Source organism: Chinchilla lanigera, unplaced genomic scaffold (genome assembly GCF_000276665.1).
Source record: "Chinchilla lanigera isolate Chin_1 unplaced genomic scaffold, ChiLan1.0 scaffold00066, whole genome shotgun sequence".
Taxonomy (NCBI): domain Eukaryota; kingdom Metazoa; phylum Chordata; class Mammalia; order Rodentia; family Chinchillidae; genus Chinchilla; species Chinchilla lanigera.
Window position 1 is genome coordinate 9,958,150 of NW_004955467.1, and position 12,259 is coordinate 9,970,408.

The 12,259-nt window shown below is 41.2% G+C and overlaps 1 pseudogene; it reads right to left on the reverse strand.

The window, feature by feature from the left end:
• Positions 1–6,678: 6,678 nt before the first annotated feature.
• LOC102009590 overlaps positions 6,679–12,259 on the reverse strand; it is a 17,516-nt pseudogene continuing 11,935 nt past the window's right edge.

A 12,259-nucleotide genomic window follows, 5' to 3' on the forward strand; every position in this document is an offset into this window, starting at 1 on the left:
CTGGGGATTTAGCTCAGCGGCAAAAGCGCTTGCCTGGCAAGCGCAAGGTCGTGAGTTCGGTTCCCGGTACCGGAGAAAAACCAAAAAAAAAAAAAAAAAAAAAAAAAAACAGGGGAGGGTGGGGTTTGTTTTGAGCTAATACATGGAAGTGCTGTATCTTGGATGATAAAGCACAGGCATGTTTTTCAGTCTCCCCACAGGCATATTCATATCTGTGTCTGTCTGCTCTGTTTACTATTGGCTATATAACAAATCTTCCCCAACTTCATTGGCTTTAAATAACAACCACCATTTATTTATTGGCACATGGTGCTATAATTTGCAAAGGGACTGGCAGGATCAGCTCGTCTCTGTTACGAGAAGTGGTAGCTGGACCGGCTTGACTAGGGCTGGAGGATCTGGATTTGGCTGAGGTGTGGCAAAGAGCTATGGATACTGGCCAAGCCAATCTCTCTGGCAGGACAGTCCATCTTCTTTACATGGTGGCTCGGAGCTCCAAGAGAAGGAAAGTGGAAGATACGAAGCCTCCGGATGGTCAAGAAACTAGCACTGTGTCAATTCTGTGCATGCTGCTGGTCCAAACCAGTCCCAGGGCCAGTTCAGAGCTCAGGGCAGAGAAACAGACTTCACCTCTGGAAGTGGCCGCTGCTTACCTAGATGGGAAGCCTTCTGGATGGCTACTTTTGAAAGCAGTTTGCTATATCTTCTCTCCTATCTCACAGTTTGGGTTTATATGTATTTTAGCTTGCTGTTGTTTGTCTTCACTGGTGTCTTAATGTCCAAATCTGACTGCTAGCTAGAGCATTCTTTTTGAGGTTTTAGTTTCAAATTCCTAAGAACTTGTTGGTTCAGTTCGTCTTTATGCCTCATGCCAGTAGCCGATATCAGAGGCCAGCCTATTTTTTTCTCAGGTTTTTATTTTGAAAAATGTTAAGGCTTCAAGATGGATGCAAAAATAGTACAATGAATGCATGTAGACACTGCATTTAAATTCAGCACATATGGTCACACATTCTCTCCCTGTGCGTACGTATGGAATGGCTTGGAGACATAGTGATTTTACCTTTCAATATGTTACCATATGTCTATGAGAACAAGGGCATTGTCTTAAGTAACCACAACCAAATGATCACACTCAAAAAATTTAATCTTTCTGTACAACTCAAACCCATAGTTTCACAATTGTCCCACATTATCCTTATATATATTTCTGTTTTGATGCAGGATTCAATCAGTGTCCACACACTGACATGACATTGTCATGTTTCCCTAATGTCTTTTAATCTAGTTCTGGTTTGATTTTTTTTTTTTTGTCTTTTATGACATAGACAGTTTGGAGAACATAAGGCAGTTATATTGTACAATGTCTTTTAATTTGGTTTGCCTGATGGTTTCTGTATTAGATTCAGCTTACCTATTTTTGGAAAGAATACTAGATGCGGGTGTTGTATGTCTAACCAGTCTACTGGCCATCCTTCATTGCTGACCAGTTGCCACTTACTCCCTCCTCCATCCCCCAGAACTTCCTGGGTCCTTTGCCAAAAGGGTGCTGGATAAATTTGGCCAAGGAGAGATAGTGGTGGGTAATTAAAGTATAGGAAAAGGAGGAAGGCTGGGACATTTCCCTGGATTTCTTTCTGCTAGTGAACTCCTTGGCTGGGCTGCTTCCCTTTTGTGTCTGCTGTGTCCCTCCAACAGACCTTCCCTCTGCAGTTCCAGCTCCCACTGGGAAATTTCTCCTGCTTGATTCTGGCTCCTGCTGGTTAGCCAAAATTTCCATAATTTTTTCAGTGATCCAGTTGTCCTCTGCCCTCCCTTCAGCCCTAGGTTAGAAGTTGCTTCTGGCTGTTGCTAACCTCTCAGTTGCTTCACCATCTTGTTTGGTTTCTCAGTTTTTCCATTTCCTGTGTAACTACTTTCCTTATTACATTTCTTTTTTTGGTGTGTTTGGCATTCTTAGGGTGGTGTCCGTTTTCCTGACCAAACCCTGACTAATACAGGTAGGGTGTTCATTGTCACTGTAATCCAAATGACTTGTAGAATGAGGTCACAAGGTACAAAATAAGGCAGTCTTAACAAGCAGGAGCTGTAAGAGGAAAATTCCTTTAGAAAGTTAAAAGTTTCCTTCCTGATTACTCAACTGTATAAAAACATACAAAAAGTAACATCTCAGAGTGGTAGAAGTTTGGATAGTTTTACATTATTTTTCTTATTTTTTGTTTATCTATGTTACCTAACTTTTCTGCAATGGACATAGATTGTTTTGGCATAAAGAAAAAATTGCAGCATGCTGTACTTAGTAAACCAATAAAGGAAAATGGTGTACCTGGTGTGCACAATAAGATATATATCAGAGAATGCAGATGTGGCTAACTCCTATAAAGAGAAGATTATTCAGCATAAAAAGATATAAGAGAGTAGTAGATTTTTCTGGTAAGACTTATCTCTATAAAATGCTCATACTTTTTGTATGTTTGATGTAGTATCATTTTTTTTTTTTTTGGTACCAGGTATTAAACTCAGGACCTTGCACTTGCCAGGCAGGTGCTATATCGCTGAGCTATACCCCAGGCCTATAGTTAATCATATAATTTAATAATTTAAAAATATGATGTTGCTATAAAAAAGGAATCATTAAAAATGAAAATGGATCAGTGTTTTTACATGACCACTGTAGTCCACAGATGAGCATGGCTCCAGGAGCCAGAAGAAAATCACATTGGTTCTTCTTCTTTTTTTTTTTTGGTCTTTTTGAGACAGGGTTTCACTATGCAGTTCCAGCTGGCCTTGAACTCACTTTGTAACCCAGGCTGGTCTCAAACTCATATCAATCCTCCTGCCTCAGCCTCCCAAGTGCTGAGATTACAGGCATGTACCACCCCACCTGGCCTCCACACTGGTTCTCAGGGGAATGTTCAGATCAAATATAAACAAATATTGCATAGAATCAAAGTACTATTAGGAGTTTTGACAAATTTATTAGTGAAGGAATCATTTAAAGATATATTAAAATAGCTGAAGCCTGGGTTACAATTTAGAAAAAAAAATGAGTAAAAATGGCTAAGCAATAGTTATGGAAAGATTAAATAAAATGCAAAACAAAAAACAGTGACGAAGATAGAAATTATTGACATAAAATGAATTATTGGAAATAATTGGATATTGGATTTGAATAATTAACAAGTGGTTTTCATAAAAGATCCTGAGAGGAAATATGTTACAAGTAAAAAGATTCATAAACCTACTTCTACATATAGTTCAATATAATCATGCACAAAGTATCTTGAGGAGTCAAAAGAAGACAGTTTTTTTTTTGTTTGTTTGGTTTTTTTTTGGTTTTTCTCCAGTACTGGGAACCAAACTCACTACCTTGCGCTTGCCAGGCAGGCGCTTTGTCGCTGAGCTAAATCCCCAGCCCCTAGGAAGACAGTTTTTAAGATGTTTAAAGTAAAACACAGTTTTCTAGGTGTTTGTTTTAATAACCATCAGCAAGTCATGGCAATGGGCTTTTGACTTCTTATGCCAATGAAAATCCATGGTATTTGGTCAGGGCCTAATTGCAGCTTTCTTAAGAGTTGTCCATTGAGTGTTATGATTTAACTCTACAGATTCTCCCCAGAGCTCATGTGCTCAGAGGTTGGGCTTTTGGAAGATGATCAGATTATGGGGTGCTATAGTTGACTTGCTGTTAGGAGGTGGGACCAGGTTGGAGGTAGGTCACTGAGGTCATGACTGGGAAGGGTTCATCTCCCTCTCAATCTGGCTTTTCCCTCCTCTCTCTGTTTGCTGGGTGCCATGGGTTGAGCAGTTACCTTCTACCCAGGCCCTTCCATCATGCTCTTTCTGTGTTGGAGTTGGCCAACTTTGGACAGAACCCTCTAAAAACTGTAAGCCAAGATAAATCTCTCCTTTCAGTTGTGAGTGCTAAGTATTTTGTCCCAATGATGGAAAAGTGATCTAGGATATTGGATTCGTGAAGTCTTACTATATATGAGAAAAAGATTTTTAATTCTGCCTGAAATGAAATATGTGAAGGTAGGCATGCTCATATGCAACTGTAATCCCAGCCTCCTGAGAGGCTGAGGCAGGAGGATTGCAACCTAGAGACTAGGCAACCTAGAGACTCAGTGAGATCCCATCTCAAAATAAAAGAAGATTTAGGTCAAAGAAATATCTTTGACTCTGAGAATCTCTTACTTTTTTTAATCTAATAGCATTTTTATTTATTTTTCTTTTATTTACTTTTTATTAGTACATGGTTGCCATACATAATGATCTCATTCATCAAAGGGAATTTGTACCTGTACACAGTATAGCTTAATGCTTTTTCCTCATTCTCCACCCTTCATGCCCTCCCCACTTACAGGAGCTTTGTTTGCATTTTTTCTTCAATTCTTTTTCCTTTTTAAATCTTGTTTCCCTTCCTTCCCTTCCTCCTTTTCCCTCCCTTGTTCCCCTTCTTATCTGAACATATTCTTCTTACTTCCCTGTGTCCATCTTCCATTATGCTCCTCATTTACCCTTTCAGGTTTTCACACAAGGGAAACAATGTAACATTTAAACTTGTGTGTCTGATTTAGTTCATTTTAAATTATCATCTTGAGGTGCATTCATTTACTTAAAAATGTCTCAAATTTATCCTTCTTTACTCAGAGTAGTGCTCCACTGTATAGGAAAAACACATTTTCTTTATTCCTTCAGCTCTTGATGGGCATTTGGGCTGTTTCCAAGATTAAGCTATTATAAATTGTGCTGCTATCAATGTGGGCATGCATATATCACTGTTGTATAATCCTTTATCTCTTTTGGGACAATACCTAGAAAGGGAATAGCTAGATCAAATGGTTTCAGTTTCTCTAGTTTCAGATTTTTGAGAAATCTCCATACTGATTTCCATAGTGCTTATACCAGTTTACACTCCCACCAACAGTGGAGAATGGTTCTTTTCCCCCCACAGCATTGCCAGCATTTGTTATTGGTTGATTTCCTGATGATACTCATTCTTTCTGGAATGGGACGGAATCTCAGTGTTGTTTCACAAATGACCAGTGATGTTGAACATTTTTTCCTATATTTATGTGCTGTCTGTCCTTCTTCATCTGAGAAGTGTCTATTCATTTCAGATGCCCATTTTTGGATTGGATTTTAGTACTTGTCAATTTTATTGAATCTTTTAAAGAACCAATTCTTCAATTTATTAATTCTTTGTATTGTTTTCTTTGTCTCATCTGCATTAATTATTGCTCTGATCTTTACCATTTCCTTCCTCAAAGGGGCTTTGGGTTTAGCTTGTTCTTCTTTTTTAGAACCTTGAGTTTTAGCATTAGGCTATTTATTTGAGCTTGCTTTGTTTTTTTTTCTGTGCAAATTCACCTCTATAAACATCCTTCACAGGACTACTTTCATTGTGTCCCATAATATCTGGTATGTTGTACTGGCATTATTGTTCAATTGTAGAAACTGTCCAATTTTTTCTTTAATTTCTTCCATGACTCATTGGTTTTCAAGAAGATATTAATTAATTTCCATATGTGTAGTTTTTTTAATTTTAAATTTTTCTATAGTTTCATTCTGCTCTAACTCATGCACAGCTCTCCTGGGTCACTGCATAGGTAGTATTATTTCAATGATACCTCTGCAGTTTGTACTTATGAGTGCAACCTCACATTCACAGACCATTGTACATTTGCTCTTTAGTTTCTGAAACCCCCAAAAGGCAGTATTAGAAGAATACTTCATTTTTGAGATATGCCCAGAATGTTTTTATATATTATCCTCATAACTGCATGTACAATTCCCTCTGATACTCAACATATGTTCTCATTATTCAAAATGTGCAAATCTACAGCCTGACCTTGGAGGTTGGTTCACAGCAACTGTCTATCAGAAGCTTAGACCAGGAAATACCATGTAACAGGTACTTTCAACTACAGGTTTAGCTGATGACTCTGAATCTTCCCATACCTTACAGAAAAGGCAGAGTCTTTTGTAAACCACTCCCAGGAGTGTGATGTGAGTAGAACTTTCCACACACAAGCCCATCGTGACCCCAGGTAACTATACACATGGTTGATATGATATAGCAAGTGAGTCCAATGAGACAGGAACTCACAAGAGACCAAAAAGACAGGAACGAACAAAGCTTTATTGGAGAGCCAGCTGATGGACAGTCTCTGACCAGGATCCAGAGAAGATATCCACGCCAATCCAGGTCTCACCTGTAGTTTACATATATCTTAGGTTTCCACTGTAACCATTACCTGATTTTTGGGACATTTATAAGAATGTCACATAATGGTTACAAAGTTTACATTTCCCAGAAGTTGACCGTTGCAGTCTAACTTTTAGCCTACTTCCCAATTTGTCCTGTTTGTTCTGTTCCCATTTTATGACTCTGCTCTCCTTTAAGTGAGTTGATGACTAACCAAAGGGAGGGGGTGAAGAGTGGGGAAAACTACAACTTAAGTGATTTCTCTTTTTTTCCCTCTTTTTTTTTTTTGGTATAGGGAATTGAATTCAGGACTTTGTGCTTGCCAGACAGGCGCTTGTGCCCCTGACCTACATCCCCGGCTAAGTGACTTCTCTTAATATGGAGTTAAAAAAAGAAAATGGAGTCTCTCTTGCCCTATCAGTGGACACAGAGCCCAGAATCTATGTTCAACTTCTGGAAGCTGTTAATCAGCTCATGTACATACCCTGAGGTTTTGGTCCTAGAATTTTTTAATAGAGAGTATAGGTCATAACATTGCAGGCTGGATAGCCCATTCTAATTAACATATCTGATGCAAAGAACTGTGCTATGTGGATTACTGGGATGTAGAGGTACCAGGCCTGTTCAATTGGGCAACCAGTTGGTAGTTCACTGTGATCTTCCTTTGGTGACTTCCAAAAACAAATAATGTTTTCCCCAAATGTGGTATCAGGGATTGAACTATTATGTTGCAATGGCAAGCAGAAACATTGAAACAACACCCAGGATGGACGCAGATTTATTTATATCGATGGACACTGATCAAGATCATTTCCAGAATATCAAGCCCTGATCTCTGATGGTCTAGGGCTTATATGAGATAAACAGGCAGGAAGCACAAAGGCAGAATGGCTTGTCAATTGGGGATTGGTTTATACAATGGGCATCATAGTGGCCTGCTATTCATCACAGTGACCAGCCATTTCTAAGAGACAGAAGCAACTGGAGCCGGAACAGAAACTATTACCTGGGCAACTAAGAAACTGAAGTATGCTGTCTGGGGGTGGGGCCATTTTCTGTTACATTTTACCCCTCTTTTAGTTTCCCCAGCAAATCTTTGCTGAGATATTATATGTGATCTTTTGAGACAAGACCCAACTAGAAGCAGTAACATCAGGGTTGTCAGTGGTCCTACCCAAGGTCCCAAGATTCTCTCCTTATAGAGTTTTTCTCAAATTGTTTTTAGGAAAAGACATAATTTACATCTGTCTGTTCTATAACATTACCCTGGTAAGGTAATGAGAAAGTTAATCTGATCTAGGAGAGTGTGCAGTGTGCCTTGGATGCTTATCAAATCTTGGTCAAGTGTTTGATTGTTCTAATTTCTTGGAGCAACTGTCCATAGAGTTTAAGGCAAAACCCACAGTTAGCAGGGGGTGAGGAAGCACAGATTGAGGTAAGCAGAATCCAGGTCAGTTAACAAAAATCACAGCTAATAGGGGAGTAGAGCAACAAGGACTGAGGTAAATAGCCTGAAAAGACACAAAAATCAAGGGGGATAGGTATTGAGCAATACTTTGATGTTCTCAGGCTTTAGTCATGCATGGGCTAGTCAGCATACATTATCTCTTCAGAGTGAGCCTCAGAGGAGCTGTCCAGGTAAATTTTTCAGTGAATCTAACGCTGGATTTCTAAAACTTGTAGAGATAGTTAATATGTCCCTGCACTATATGTGTGTGCAGAATGTCTACAGATATAGCTGGTCTTTTAACTGGCTACTGACAGGGTGCAAAACAGGGTGCTGTTTTAAAACTTTTTTAGAGCTTTGTGGACTCCATGCTGTATGTACTTTTTATTTAATCTAGTTTTTGAGTTACCTGTGGTACAAAGGCAGGCCTGCTGTCACTGCCAATGATCAAGGGTAGGCCATGTCTAGGGATGATTTTTTACAGCAGGACCCTACAAATTTTATTGTCCTCTCAGTATGGGTAGGGAAAGGGAGGTCAGGGCCAGTGCTACAGACACTGAAGCCTGAGCTGGCTGCAGGGATACAGATCCCAGTGCAGCAGCTTGAACTTGCAGAACATATGTTGGGCACAGGTCTGGTGCCTGGGGCTGAGGTTTCAGTCAGTTGGATCACTGGAGGGGGTTTAGGCCTCTAGAGTGAATTATTTTGCATCATTGATGGCAAGTTTCCAAACAGTGGCAGGAAGTAGTTTGCTGTGCAGATCATCCCTGCAAGAGAGTTTTAGCCAAAATAGTTTTGTGCAAGGTAACCACAGTACATCCATACTTCATTCCTAACAGAGCTACTTCCATCTGCAAACAGGATGTACTCAGCATCAGTCAGGGGGCCCATTTTTTAGAACAGTTTATCCCAGTACAGCATGTGGACAGAGGGCAGTTGTGCTGGTATTGGCAGCTCGGAGCTCTTGAGCTGATTTTACGGCAGGAGATTATATTTGAGCAATTTGACTGTCTGCAGACATTTTGCAGTTTTGAAGCCTCATTTTTTTCTCAAGAGACCATGATGGCTAGGGCCTCCCCCAAAATACTGGGAGTGTTCTTAACTCCTTATGGCAATGCACAAGAAGGCATCTTTTTTGATGGCATGGAGATCTTGTCCAAGATGATTAACAGTTTATTAGGCTAATGTGTGGCTGAATGCCTGTTTGTGCTTCCCATGACATCTGACAGCAATGGGAGTGGCAGTGAGGTGGCATGATTGATGGCCATGCCCAGAAGTGAGTCTTTAGTCTCTTCCTCTGGGAGGAGAGTTTTCAGAATTTCAGGATTGCAGTTATCTATCTCAGGCTGATGCAGGTATCATCTTCCTCTCAGGAAACAGTCATAGTTGAAAATGATGGATTGAATGAGAGGGAGGCTGACTGGTGTGGTGTGAAGGAAATGTCCTCCCTGGCTGTAAGTTTGTGCTTGGCAGAAGGGGTGAGAGGCAAGAGTCCCAGTTGCTTCAGTGATGATAGCTTTTTGACAAAGGGAACTTTTGAAGGCAGAGAGGGCCATTTCATTTTTTAACCAGGAAAGTCACAAGTTTGCCCCTGACTTTTGCAATGACCATGGGCTCTCAGGGGCCCAATTTGATAGAGCTCAGTCTATCCTATCTATTCAGGCCTGACAGGGTGCAACTCATCTGTCAGTGCTGACAGTCCCATTTGCCTCAGTCAAAACGTGGAACTTGGAAGGAATTGCTGACAGTCATCTTGGGTAGGTGTTAGATGACACCATCTGACCAGGATAGGCATGTCTCTGGGGGTCCTCTGTGGCTGAATGCAGGCAATGAACTGAACTGGCTCAACTGGCAGAAAGTAGACAGGTCAGGAGAGAGGGGTGCAACTGTGGCAGCCAATGAGGGTGCAATGGTGGAATTTTCAGGAAAAATGGGCCTCTTTTTTCTTTTTTTTTGAGATGCAGCAAGTAGTTTGTTCTCATTTTTAAGTCTGTAAAAGTCCTTTTTCCTGCAGTCAGGGACTATGGGTTTTGACTAATTAATTCCCAGCTCTGACTTCTACGTGTGTGTTGTGTACCCTTGAATGATGGCACAACAGACAAAGGGTGGGTGCCCTTCAGAGAGAAACCATTCAGATGGCCTCCTGGCCATGCCGCTTGCAGGGACTTAGGCACAACTTAGCTAAGGAGGGTGCGAGGCCTCTGTTATGCCGTATATTTATCACCACAGAACTTCAGGTGAGGGCCCAGTCAGCCACCAGGACTAGGGCTTCCCAGTCTTGGTGCACAGACAGAGCAGCCTATTGCTTATGTGCTTCATTTCACTCCCCCACACATTCATTCCACAAGCACTCAGAGGTTAAACATTCCAACCCACCTTCTCTTGAGGGTGGCCTTAACTAACAAGAGTTGATTAAGTTCTTTTGCTTGAACTGAGCAGGACTGACAGACAGAATGACTGAGGTACCCTTAGGGCTCTTACCAGACAGGCAGGCAGGCAGGCAGACAGACTGTGTCCTTCTGCCTTTGGGGTCCAATGTGAGCTGCTCGAGCAAAGGCCCAGAAATCCTCCTCCAGACCTCCGCAGGGATTTGAGAAATCTTGAGGACATGCCTTCTGGTTCGGACCTAGAGAGGTCCTTGCCCCATCCACAAGGGCTGAAACCAGTGACCAAAGAGGTCAACATGGTTGATCTCAGCCAACACACCAGATGCAATAGCAAGCAGAAACACCAAAACAATACCCAGGATTTGGAGGCAAATTTATTTACAATGATGGGCACTGATCAAGATCATTTCCAAAATATCAGGCCCCAATCTCTGGTGGTCTAGGAATTATATGAGGTACACAAGCAGGAAGTACAGAGGCAGAATGGCTTGCAATTGGGAATTGGTTTATACAATGTACATCATAGTGACCAGCTATGTATCATAGTGACTGGCTGCTTCTAAGAGAAAGGAGCGACCTGAACTGAAACAAGAACTATTGCCTGGGCAACTAAGAAACTGAAGTATACTGGCTGGGGGGTGGTGCATTTTCTGTTACATTGTAAATCTTTCCACTGTACTTTGGGAAACTGATTTTCCCAAGGTACCAAGGTAAAGAAGTCAGTCCATACAACTAGGAGTCCTCCCAGAAGAAGAACCTGCTCAGCAATCATTTTGGAAAGAAATTTAACCCCCATGAAAACAACTGCCTCAACTCCAAGAGAAGCAAGTATGATCCCATTATATGACACACTTTGTTCTTGAGTTCAGTCATCTATATCCATTGTTAATGGAATAAGGATTGTTTCAAAAAGGGCAAAGATAAACAGAACCACAAAAAAGAACACTAGCGGCCACAACAACAACTTGATTGATATCTCCTTATGAAATCTGAACTTCATCTGTATTTGCTGCTTCAAAGTTAATATCACCCTGAGTCATCCACAGGATGTTTTCTTAAGACATTAAGATCAGAATAATAGTTAAAACTCACAGGAAGATGCCAAATAAAACTGGGGCAGTGTACATGTCTATCTACAGCTTAATCACAATCCGTATTGCACCCTTTTCTCCAATGAGTGGAAAACAAGTCTGAAAAACCGAACTTAAAATAAAAGCTAATGCTTGACATTTGCTCTATTTGCTATGGAACTTATTCTTTCCTGAAGGGAAGTAACACCAGCAACATATGGTCTAACAACTGCTACACTTTCTGCTCCCAATCCCACCAATCCATGAAAATCAACATGGAGTATTTATTATGAGAAGCTGGGACATGGACATAAGCATAGAGGCTGAAAAAAAAAGAAAAGAAACTAAGCATACAGGCTGTTGACTGCCTGTTATGGTTTGTATCTGCATCTCCCCTCAAATCCTCATGCAGTCATGGGGCAGGCTTCTAGAGTTTATGATTGATTCACGGTTCAATGTTGGAATTATGGATGTGAGAGCTACACCTGCCCTGGGGTGGGTAGTTTGCATACAGTGTAAGGGAGGGAAAGAGGCTGCCTGCTGTCCCTCCTCCCTTTTGCTCTTTTTGCTTTTGCTGTTTTTGCTTCCATGAACTTTTGCCCTCTGCCATGTGCCACTCTGCCTCAGAGCCAGCTAAGTATGGACTGAAAACCTCCACAAACTGTAAGCTAAACAAACTTTTCCTTCCTTAATTTTAGGCATTGGGTATTTTGTCTCAGCAATGAGAGAAAAGTAACTAAGACAGAATTTGGTACCAGAGGAGTGGGGTTGTTGCTGTGACTATTTGGAATTGGCTTGTGGGAAGAATTTGGAAAGGTTTGGAGATGTCGCCTGAAAGAGTAGAGCTTGAATGCCTTCGGCTGTTCTGTATGGGAGATTCTAGTCAGAGCTCAGACCGGGCTCAGGAGGTTTCTGCTGGGAACGACTGCATTGGTTGTTGGACTCTAGATGATGTATGTTATGGCTTGGCAGAAAATTTGTCTGCATTTTGCTTGTGTCCAGAGACTTTGCCTGAGACTGAGATTAAGGGTGGCGAAATAGCCAGGCATGGTGGCACATGCCTGTAATCCCAGTACTCAGGTGGCTGAGGCAGGAGGATCACTGTGAGTTCGAGACCAGCCTGGGCTACAAAGTGAGCTCAAGG